This window comes from Carlito syrichta, unplaced genomic scaffold (assembly GCF_000164805.1).
Source record: "Carlito syrichta isolate Samal-C Ts95f unplaced genomic scaffold, Tarsius_syrichta-2.0.1 Scaffold124069, whole genome shotgun sequence".
NCBI lineage: Eukaryota > Metazoa > Chordata > Mammalia > Primates > Tarsiidae > Carlito > Carlito syrichta.
Genome location: NW_007068165.1, coordinates 382,178 through 393,363, shown reverse-complemented (window position 1 = coordinate 393,363; position 11,186 = coordinate 382,178). Strand labels below are relative to the sequence as shown.

Here is an 11,186-nt window from a genome sequence, read left to right as displayed (position 1 = left end):
TCACCTCCCCTGTGTTTTTTCTTGGTGATGAGTCTCCTGGGTTCAGCTGCACTTGGGTTACCATTACTAACCCTGGACAGTGGGATGGTGTGGCTGGGGCCTGGGTTCTGGCCACATCAGAAGGGGGCTGGCATCCCAGCTGAGCAGGGTGCCCACGTGTCCCTAGAGCAGTAGGGGCCCTCCTTCCCACGCTGACCACAACAGAGGGAAGAAAATGCTCTGGGTTTCAAGTAGCCAGAAATACTCTCTGGCAGTGAGACACTGGTAATATCTCGCTCAGTCACTGAGTGCTCTGGCCACAGAGGTGGCCTACCCCAAGGTTAAAGGCTTTGTGTGCAAGAACCTGTGGTTCCAGGGCTAACTGCCAATTTCCTCTCTTGTAAACCAGTCACTGTGTAGGTAAAATAACTCTTACATTTGTCTTATAACTACACTAAATACAGTTCTGGGCAAACAGTTGCCTTTGCAATTCTAGTATCTCTGAACTGCACATATACTTCTTTAAAATTAAAACACAATTCTTATACTATTGAGAACACAAGAAAATGGAAATAATTTACTTAGATTGGCATATAAATGGTGCTCGCTCCTAGAACATCATCCTGATCATCATAGATTCACCAAGCTTTGGTTTCAGCAGCGTGTAGAGACTCTTAAGCCCCAGTATATCCAACTGATCATGAAAGAGAATTCAGCACCCCCCTTTTTTTCAGGTCAGATAAAAAATAAATAGCTGGACCCAGTGACTGGCACCTGTAATCCCAGCTACTTGGGGGGCTGAGACTGGAGGATCACTTGAGGCCAGGAGTTTGAGACCAACCTGGGCAACATAGCAAGACCCTATCTCTTAAAAAAAAAAAAAATAACTGGGCATGGTGGCATGTGCCTACAGTACAGCTACTTGGGGGGCTGAGGTGGAAGGGTTGCTTCAGCCCAGGAGTTAAAGGTTACTGTGAGCCATGATTGAGCCACTGTACTCTAGCCTGGGTGACAGAATGAGACCCTGTCTCAAATAAATAAATAAATAGATCTATTCATCTTCTTGATTAGTCTCTAGAGCTCTAATACAGATGCTCCTTGACTTAAGATGGGTTTACGGCCTGATGTGTCCATCGTATGTGGAAAATATCTTGGCCAAATGCGACGGCTCATGCCTATAATTTCCCAGCGCTTTGAGACGTTGAGGCAGGAGGATCGCTTGAGCCCAAAAGTTCAAGACCAGCCTGGGTAACATAGCAAGCCTTCATTTCTATTAAAAAAAATTTTAAAACTTAGCTGGCATGGTGGTGTGCCTGAAGTCCCAGCTCCTCGAAAGGCTGAGAGAAACATTGCCAGAGCCCAGGAGGTAGAGGTTTCAGTGAGCTATAAACCTGTTACTGCACACCAGCCTGGGTGATTGAGTGAGACCCTGACTCAAAAAAAAAAAAGAAAAGAAAGAAAGAAAAAAAATTCTGAAGTTAAAAACGCATTTAAGTAAGAGTGAGCACCTTAATTCCATACTAGAGACTTTCTCTTCCCAGCTTTAAAAAAATGTATTTAATACACCTACCTCACCTAGCAAACATTATAGCTTAGCCTAGCCTACCTTAACCATACCCAGAACACTTACTTTAGCCTACAGTTGGCAAAATTATCTAATGTAGAGCCTGTCCTGAAAGTGAAAAACAGAATGGTGGTATGGGTACTTGATGTATGGTGTCTCTTATTGTACATTGCTTTGGCACCGTCTGTAGTGCCAGACTCCCCAGAGACCAAAGAAATGACCTGGAGACAAGGGACGAGACTTGGGCTTTATTCAAGAACTTAGGGACAGGGAAGGTGGTCTAGGAACAGCTGGCTGGATGGGAAAATAACCCTTCCTGATTGTGAAGGGCACATAGGTTATATAGCATTTTGCATCGGGCGGGGTGTGGGGTTACTTGTGAAAAGGGTGGGGTTTCTAGTGCACAGTGCAGTGTGAGGTGGTGCATGCACACAAAATGGCTATGATTTCTCTCTAGGGGTAGAATTTTTTTGTTTTTGTTTGTTTGTTTTAGAATTCTTCCACCAAAGCCTCATGTAAGTGAGTTTTTTGCATTATAATAAAATGAAGGTGAACCCAAGGTAACCAAAGGTTATGGGCATTGGTCCAGATTGGCCTAATCTAGATTGAACCAGTGGGGGGTGGGGGAATGGAGCTGCTCAAGGAAGCATGTTCGAGAACATTCACTCTTCATAGCTGCAAGATGTGGTCAGCAGCCCGAGAACACCTCGCCTACCTCTCAGCCTCAGCTTGACCTGCATGCCCAGGCATGGAGCCTGAAGGGCCATCCTGGTTGGCTACTCCCAGGATCCCTCCCCAGGCTCCAAGCCCCTGCTTGGGGCCAGATCCAGGATGTGCGCATGTTGGCCCTGCATGCCTCACCCCACACCTTCATACGGTTGAAAAGACTGCTTGCTCACTTCTCAGTTCTTGTTTTAAGTCAAATCATTGTAAGTTGGAGACCAGTTCTTTGCTTGTTGAATTGAAATGACCTTGAAAAATTGGCTTTCAGTATCAGAGAAGTTGGGTGAAAAGCCCAGCCTGAGCTTGGGTGAAGGTTTCCATGTAGGCTTCCTAGGGGAGGAGAAGGGAAGTGAGTTGGTGTCTGCCATGACACAGTACCACAGGCTGGGTGACTTAAACAGCTGAAATCTATTTTATCACATTGTGGAGACTAAGGTCCAAGACTATGGTAGACTATGGTACCCTCAGCGTTGGTTTCTTCCTGGGCCTCCCTCCTTGGCTTGTAGACAGCCATCTTCCCCCGTCTTCACTGGTCTTCCGCTGTGTGTCTGAGTCCTAATCTCCTCATATAAAGGCACCAGTCATTGGATTGGGGACCACCCACAGGACCTCATTTTAATGTAATTATCTCTTTAAATACAGTCACATTCTGAAGTGCTGGGGGTTAGTACCTCAACATATGAATTTTGGGGGCAGCACCATTCAGCTCAGAAAAGTGTCTTGGGAACCTCCTGCCATGATGAAGCAGAAGGGGAGAGTGAGCCTGGGTGAAGGGAGGCCCCTCTGCTTCAGGCAAAGGCCACTGTCAGTGAGGGGCCCTTAGGGATGGCTCTTAGCCTCTATTTTTGTGTTGTTTTGTTTAGAGTTGGATTCTGTCGCTCAGGCTGGAGTGCAGTGACGTGCTCTCAGCCACCACAGCCTTGACCTGCTGGGCTCAAGTGATCCTTCTGCCTCAGCCTTCCAAGTAGCTGGAACCACAGGCATGCACCACCACACCCGACTAAATTTTCAATTTATTGTAGAGACCATGAGGTCTCACCATGTTGTTCAGGCTGGTCTCGAAACGCTGGGTATAGGCAATCCTCTTGCCTCGGCCTCCCAAAGTGCTGGGATTACAGGCCTGAGCCACCACAGCTGTCTCATGTTTTATTATAGTGTGTACTGCTAACAGACTAAAAGCAAAACAAAACAGACAAAACACAGAACTTCTGAGAATTGATTATGACTGCATAGGTCACTGTTGGCCTAGAAGGTTGCAGAGGATGGGGTCTGGCCACCGTTCTCGGCCACTAACCTGTGTCACTCCCAGGGGTTTTGTTGGAGGCACAGCCCTGCGCGTTGGCTCATGTCCTCACCTCCCTCCCCAGGGCTCCAAAGTCCATCATACAGCCCCTCCATCACCACAGTTCTGTCGACCACACAGGCCACAAGGAGTACCCCAGCATGTCACCTGGAGCTCAACCCCCTGGCAAACAGCACAGGCCCTCCTGGAGCTGGCCAAGGAGAAGATGGCGTGATTAGGAATCCACATTGTGCACCTGCCATATTTGCTTTATCTGTGTTTAACTTTTTTTCTTGAACTATTTGAAAAGAAATTAGACAAAACATTATCAAAGCTAAAGACATTTTCCTTCATATCTATATATCATTAACATGTCTAACAAAAGAAATTACAATTCCTTACTACTACCCAATAGCTAGTCCATACTGCAGCCCCCCTACTTATCCCCAGAAGGTCTTTTTTTTTTTTGAGTTGGAGTCTCACCCTGTCACCCTGACTGGAGTGCAGTGGCTGCTCCTGGCCACTGCAGCCTCAACATGCTGGGCTCCGGCGATCCTTCCGCCTCAGCCTTCCAAGTAGATGGAACTACAGGCGCGTGCTACCATGCCTGGATAATTTTTGATTTATTTTAGAGACGAGGTCTCGCCAAGTTGCCCAGACGGGTCTCGAACCCTCGGGCTCAGGCAATCCACTCACCTCGGCCTCCCAAAGTGCTGGGATTACAGGCTGAGCCACCGAGCCCGGTTCCCCAGAAGGTCTTTTACAGCTGGGTTATCTCTTTTATAGCTTGTGTCTCTTGATTAATCTAGAACAGTGGTTGTCAAAGTCTGGTCCTCGTACCAGCAGTATCAGCATCACCCAAAGAACTCTATTAGAAATGCTTTTTTTTTTGCCGGGTGGAGTAGCTCATACCTGTATTCCCAGCACTTTGGGAGGCAGAGGTGAGAGGATTGCCTGAGTCCAAGGTTTGAGACCAACCTGGGCAACTTGGTGAGACCTCATCTCTACAATAAATCAAAAATTAGCCGGGTATGGTGGCATGCGCCTATCATTCCAGCTACTTGGAAGGCTGAGGCAGAAGGATTGCCTAAGCCCAGCAGACTAAGGTTGCAGTGGCCATGAGTGTGCCTCTGCACTCCAGCCTAGGCGACAGAGTGAGACTTCTACTCCAAAAAAAGAAAAGAAAAAATAAAAGCTTTTTTTTAAGCCAGGCATAGTAGCTGTAATCCCATCACTTTGGGAGGTGAAGGCGAGAGAATTGCCTGAGCCCAGGGGTTCGAGACCAACCCGGGCAACATGGCGAGACCCCCGTCTCTACAATAAATCAAAAAATTAGATGGGTGTAGTGAGTGCACCTGTGGTTCCAGCTGCTTGGAAAGCTGCATTGACTGTGAGCATGCCATTGCACTCCAGTCTGGGCGACAGAATGAGACTTCGACCCCCCCAAAAAAAAGAAATGCTTTTTTTTGAAAGCTCTCTCAACCTATAGAAATGCACATTGTCAGACTTCACCTCAGATTGACTGAATCAGAAACCGAATTCATCTAAGTCTTAACAATTCTCCTGCCCTCATGTGATCCTGATGCACATTAAAGTTTGAGAACCACCAGTCTTGAGAAATCTCTCTTTTGTGACAATAGCTTTTTGAAATAGCCCAGGCCAGCTGTCTTGTAAAAAATTCCACATGCTTTTTTGCCTGCTGATGTTCCCTGTGCTAACTTGTAACTTGTTTCTCTGTCCCCTACTTTCCCACATAGAAGTTAGATTCTAAAACTTGATTAGAACTGAGTTAAGTATTTTGATGAGAGTACATCCTCGGTGGTACTTTGTATCTGGGCTGTGTCACACCAGGAGGCCAGTGTCTGGTTCTTCCCCATTTGTGATGTGAAGTTTGATAGCTGCATTTTAGGGACTATAGCTGCCGTTCTCCACGGTAGAGACAGCATGTGTTTTGCTGTAATCTGTAGGGTGATTCCTGATACCATGACAGTATCCGGTTTCTCCTCAACCTTTAACCTCACAGTTTTATTCTGTAGTAGTTGGGTGTACTCTGTGTCAGTCAGGTTTGCATAATTCCGGTCTCTGGCGCTCTCTCTAATTATCTTGTTTGCTTGTTCCTTAAGTTTCACTTAAAAGAGGTGAATTAGTATCTCTGACTTTCAGTTCTGATAAGTTTTGCTTTCTATCTTTTTCTATATAATTAGTTTTATTTTTAATGTCCAGAGTGTGTAATATGAGAGCCAGAGAGCCAGAACTTCCTCCTAGGGACTCAATTTGACAAATTCTCAATTAGCTGGTGAGGCCAGTCCCAAGGAGGGCTACTTCTCCTTGTCTAATCTGGTTTCCAGGAAGACTTCATTCAAGTCCTCAGTGGTCTTCTGATCAAGTGGAGTTATGTTCCTCATCTTCTCTAGCTGTTTCTCATATTCTCCTGTCCTGGCCCTTGAGAGAGAGATACAAGCTTAGCACAACTTTTTACATCTTTTTCTTCAGCATCCTCTTGGGCAGCATATTTATCCTCTAACACAGGAAACTTCAGGGCACTAAACGTCTTCTCAGAGTCATCCACCAAGCCTGCCCTTGGCCACCTTGGCCTTGTGCTACACCCAGTCGATAGCTGGTGGATTCTCAGATAAAGCAGCCATCCTGGAGGCGAGAGTCATTCCAGAATTTCAGGGAATCAGCAGTGACCTTTTGGTTTCGGGATTTGATCTCCACAAAAGCTACCCAGGCAGTGGCTTTTAGAGCTAGTTTTCACCCAGCCATCTTGGGATCCTTCACCAACCCCAGGAGCACACAGTTCACAGCCAAGTTTTGCTTTATTATTTTGAAATTGTGTTATTAGATGCATAAATATGTAGGAGTGTTACATCTTGTTAAACCTAAATTATATTTCTTATAAGTGGCATGTTGCTGTTTTTTCTCTAGTCTGACGATATTTTTCTTTTAATATGATTACTAAGCTGTGCTCGGTGGCTCAGCCTGTAATCCCATGCCTTGGGAGGCTGTGGTGAGTGGATTGCCTGAGCCCGCGGGTTCGAGACCCGCCTGGGCAACTTGGTGAGACTTAATCTCTACAATAAATCAAAAAATTAGCCGGGTGTGGTAGCGCACGCCTGTAGTTCCAGCTACTTGGAAGGCTGAGGCGGAAGGATCGCTGGAGCCCAGCAGGTCGAGGCTGCGGTGGCCAGGAGTGTGCTACTGCACTCCAGTCTGGGCTACAGAGTGAGACTCCAACTCAAAAAATAATTAAAAAAAAAAGAATTACTACACTGTTTTCTTTAACTGGTATAATTATTTGTTTTATTTGTCCCATATAATCTTTAAAAGTTTTATTATTTTTTTTTCTTTTCTTTTTTTTTTTAGTTTCACTCCGTCACCTGGGCTGGAGGGCAGTGGCACACTCATGTCCAACGCAGCCTCGACTGCTGGGCTCCAGCGATCCTTCCGCCTCAGCCTTCCAAGTAGCTGGAACTATAGGCATGTGCCACCATACCCGGCTAATTTTTTGATTTATTGTAAAGATGAGGTTTCACCAAGTTGCCCGGGATGGTCTCGAACCTGCGGCCTCAGGCAATCCACTCACCTGGGCCTCCCAAAATGCTGGGATTATAGGCTGAACCACTGAGCCCAGCCTGTTTTTGATTTTTTTGAGTCAGAGTCTCACTCTGTTGCCCAGGCTGGAGTGCAGTAGCACGTTCATGGCCACTGTGGCCTCGTCCTGCTGGGCTCAGGCAATCCTTCCGCCTCTACCTTGCAAGTAGCTGGAACTACGGGGACATGCCATCATGTCCGGCTAATTTTTTTGATTTATTGTAGCAATGGGGTCTCGCCAAGTTGCCCAGGCTGGTCTTGAACCCGTGGGCTCAGGCAGTCCTCTCGCCTCCGTCTCCCAAAGTGCTGGGATGCCAGATATGAACCACTGTGTCCAACTATTTTGTTTTCAATTGACATACAATTGTACTACATATTTACAAGGTATCCTGTGATGTTTAAATATATGTATCATTGTGGAATGATCAAATAAGAATAATTAGTATAGGCCAGGCACAGTGGCTCACGCCTATAATCCCAGCACTTTGGGAGGCCAAGGCCAGAGGACTGCCTGAGCCCACAGGTTCAAGACCAGCCCGGGCAACTTGGCGAGACTTCATCTCTACAATAAATAAAAAAATTAGCCAGGCATGGTGGCACATGCCTGTGGTTCCAGCTACTTGGAAGACTGAGGCTGAAGAATCACCTGAGCTAAGCAGGTTGAGGCTGCGTTGGCCGTGAGCATGCTACTGCACTCCAGCCTGGGTGACAGAGTGAAACTGACTCAAAAAAAAAAAAAAAAAGAATAATTAGCGTATATATACACACACGTCATTTCTTTGTGGTGAGTACCTTCGAATTGCTGTCTTCTAGCTTTTTTGAAATGTACAGTACATTTTTGTTGTTAGGTCTGTGGGCCAGTGCCTTGGGAATAAAGCAAAGAATTGCATAGAAAGTAGAGAGGAAGAAAAAGTTTATTATCTATTTTCCATAAGCAGAAACGTGCTGAATGCTCAAAGGCAAGCGTGGCGGTGAATACTTGAGGCTGAAAGCTTTGACAGCTTCTTTTGTGGGGGTGGGGGTGGGGGTGGGAGGAAAACTGGGGGCGGGGAGGAGCAAAGCAAGCATTCACCAGAGCTGATGTCATGGTGATGAGGTCTGTTTCTCGAATCTCTGACAACAGGATGGATGGGTGGGTCGTCAGTCATGGTGGTTAATCACATAGATGAGAAGGGCTGGGCTGGTAGCTGAAAAATAAATTCTTGAGAGATGTTAATCTCAATGTCTGACTCGCCCTGCATTCCAGGAAAGGATTATTGTCATGTGTGAGCTCAAGAAGATCTGAGAAACTCCATTCTGGGCTCTGTCATTTCAATTGTTAACTATAGTAACCCTACTGTGTGATAGAACACTAAGAGTTATTCCTCCTCTTGAACCCTAACTTCATACCTATTGGCTGGTGTTTCCCCATTTCCCTTGCTCCCCTCTCCTCCCCAGCTTCTAGTGACCACTATTTGACTCTCTACTACTACTAATACTACTAATACTACTATTTTTTTTTTAAATAGAGACAAGGTCTTGCTTTGTTGTCCAGGCTGGTCTTAAACTTCTGGGCTCAAGAGATCCTCCCACCTCGGCCTCCCAAAGTGCTGGGATTACAGGTGTGAGCCGCCATGCCTGGCTTACTTCTTTTTTTTTTTGTTTGAGTCAGGGTCTTGTTTTGTCACCCAGGCTGGAGGGCAGTGGCACAATCATGGCTCACCACAGCCCAGACCTTCTGGACTCAGATGATCCTTCCTCATCAGCCTTGGGAGTAGATGGGATTACAGGCATGCACCACTACGCCCAGCTAATTTTTTGATTTTTGTAGGAGGTATGGCTATGTTGCCTAGGCTGATCTCCAACTCCTGGGCTTAAGCAATCCTGCCTTAGCCTCCCAAAGTGGTGGGATTACAAGTGTGAGCCACTGCACCTGGCCCTTCTGCTCTCTCCTTAGGTCTCCTTTTTAGATTCCACAGATGAGTGAGATCGTACTATTTGCCCTTCTGTGCTTGGCTTATTTCACTTATCATAATGTTCTCTAGGTTCTTCCATGTTGTTGCAAATGACAGATTTCATTATTTTAAATGGTATTTCATTGCATGTATACCACATTTTAAAAATCTGTTCATGGGTTGATGGACACTTAGATTGATTCCATATCTTGGCCGTTGTGAATAGTCCTGCAGTAAACATGGGAGTGCGGAGATCTCCTTGACACGCTAATTTCACTTCTTTTGGGCATATGCCCAGCGGTAGAATTGTTGGATCATGGGGCAGTTTTTAATTTTTTGAGGAACCTCCATACTGTTGTCCTCAATGACTGTTTTAATTTACTTTCCCACTAACAGTGCTTAAGAGTTCTCTCTCTTCTATATTCTCATCAGCATTTGTTATTTTTTTTTTGTTTATTTGATAATATTCTAACTGGGGTGAGGGGATACCTCAGTGTGGTTTAGATTTGCATTTCCCTGATGATTACTGATGTTGAGCTTGTTTTTTTACCTACCTGTTGGCCATCTGTATGTCTTATTTTGAGAAATGTCTATTCATATCTTTTGCCCACTTTTTAATCAAATTATTATTATTATTATTGCATTTGTTTGAGATGTTTGAGTTCCTTATATATTATAGATATTAACTCCTATCTGGTTTTTTGAGTCAGAGTCTCACTTTGTTGCCTAGGTTGGAATGTAGTGGCACACTCATGGCCACCGCAACCTTGACCTGCTGGACTCAGACAATACTTCCTAGTAACTGGAACTACAGGCACACACCCCCACACCCAGCCAAGTTTTTTATTTATTGCAGAGATGATGTCTCGCTAAGTTTCCCAGTTTGGTCTCGATCTCCTGGGCTCAAGCAATCCTCCTGCCTCAGCCTCCCAAAGTGCCAGGATTGTAGGCTTGAGCCACCGTGCCCAGCCCCCCATCTGCTTTTGATCCTCTTTTATTTCTTTTTTTACTATATCCTTTTGAATGACTCAAGCTTTTTTTTTTTTTTTTTTTTTTATTTTTTTGTTTTTCTCCTCTATTCGATTTTTTTTTTTGAGACTGGTTTCACACTGTTGCCTAAGCTGTTCTTGAACTCTTGATCTCAAGTGATCCTCCTGCCTTGGCCTCCTAAGTAGTTGGGACTACAGACACACACCACCACCATACCTGGCTTAGATTTTTTGGTAATACATAGTTATAAAGTTAGCTTAAAAATTGCTAACTTTTGACACATTCTTGTGTAATTGGAGCAAAAGAGGTATGGTGGGGGGGGGCAGAGGGATCAGGGTGGTTTCCTTCAAGCAGGGCCACCCCACGGTCCAGGACCTGGCTTGTAGCCTACTGGGCTCAAAAACCAGGTCTTACTGGCCCTTTCCACACCCACAGGTTGTCCCTAGGCAAACATGCAGAGCCAAAATGCCCCAACTCCCTTACAGTGAGAAATGTGCCCTGGCAACAAGCTTGGCTGCCCTTTCTCCCCTTGACGGCAGGCCCCTGGGAGGGGTGGTGAGTGCCCTTGGACACGGGCTGGGTTGGAGGTTGAGTGGTCTCCAGCTCTGGGACCAGCTGAACTGAGCCCATGGCCTTCCGAGCAGGCCGGATGTTCTGGTCAGCTGGCCGTAACATCTCTGGCCAGTGCATGAGTGGACGCTGCCAGGGTCTTCCTCAGGCCCGCCCTCTTTGTACTTTCCGGAAGACGTTCTCTCCAGCCCTTCACTGAGTTACCTCAGTACCTTCAGCCCCTCTGCTCAGCCTCCTTTCAGGAAACTGGCCGGTTTTTGGTTTGAGCTTAGCTCCCAGGAGACTGTTTGACGTTTCTTGTTCCCTCCACCCCAACTCCTCTGACACCATCTTGGTGGCAGCTTGTGTGTTAGGGCAAGGGTGTGAGACGGAGAGAGCGATGGCCCAAGAGTTGTGATGGAGCTGGGCTCGGTGGCTCAGCCTGTAATCCCGCGCTTTGGGAGGCTGAGGTGAGTGGATTGCCTGAGCCCGCGGGTTCGAGACCCACCTGGGCAACTTGGTGAGACCTAATCTCTACAATAAATAAAAAAAATTTAGCTGGGCGTGGTAG

General features: G+C 46.2%; 1 pseudogene; it reads right to left on the bottom strand.

Annotated features, from left to right (window-relative positions):
- Positions 1-5,817: 5,817 nt before the first annotated feature.
- Positions 5,818-6,314, bottom strand: LOC103249913 (annotated as a pseudogene).
- Between the last annotated feature and the right edge of the window lie 4,872 nt (positions 6,315-11,186).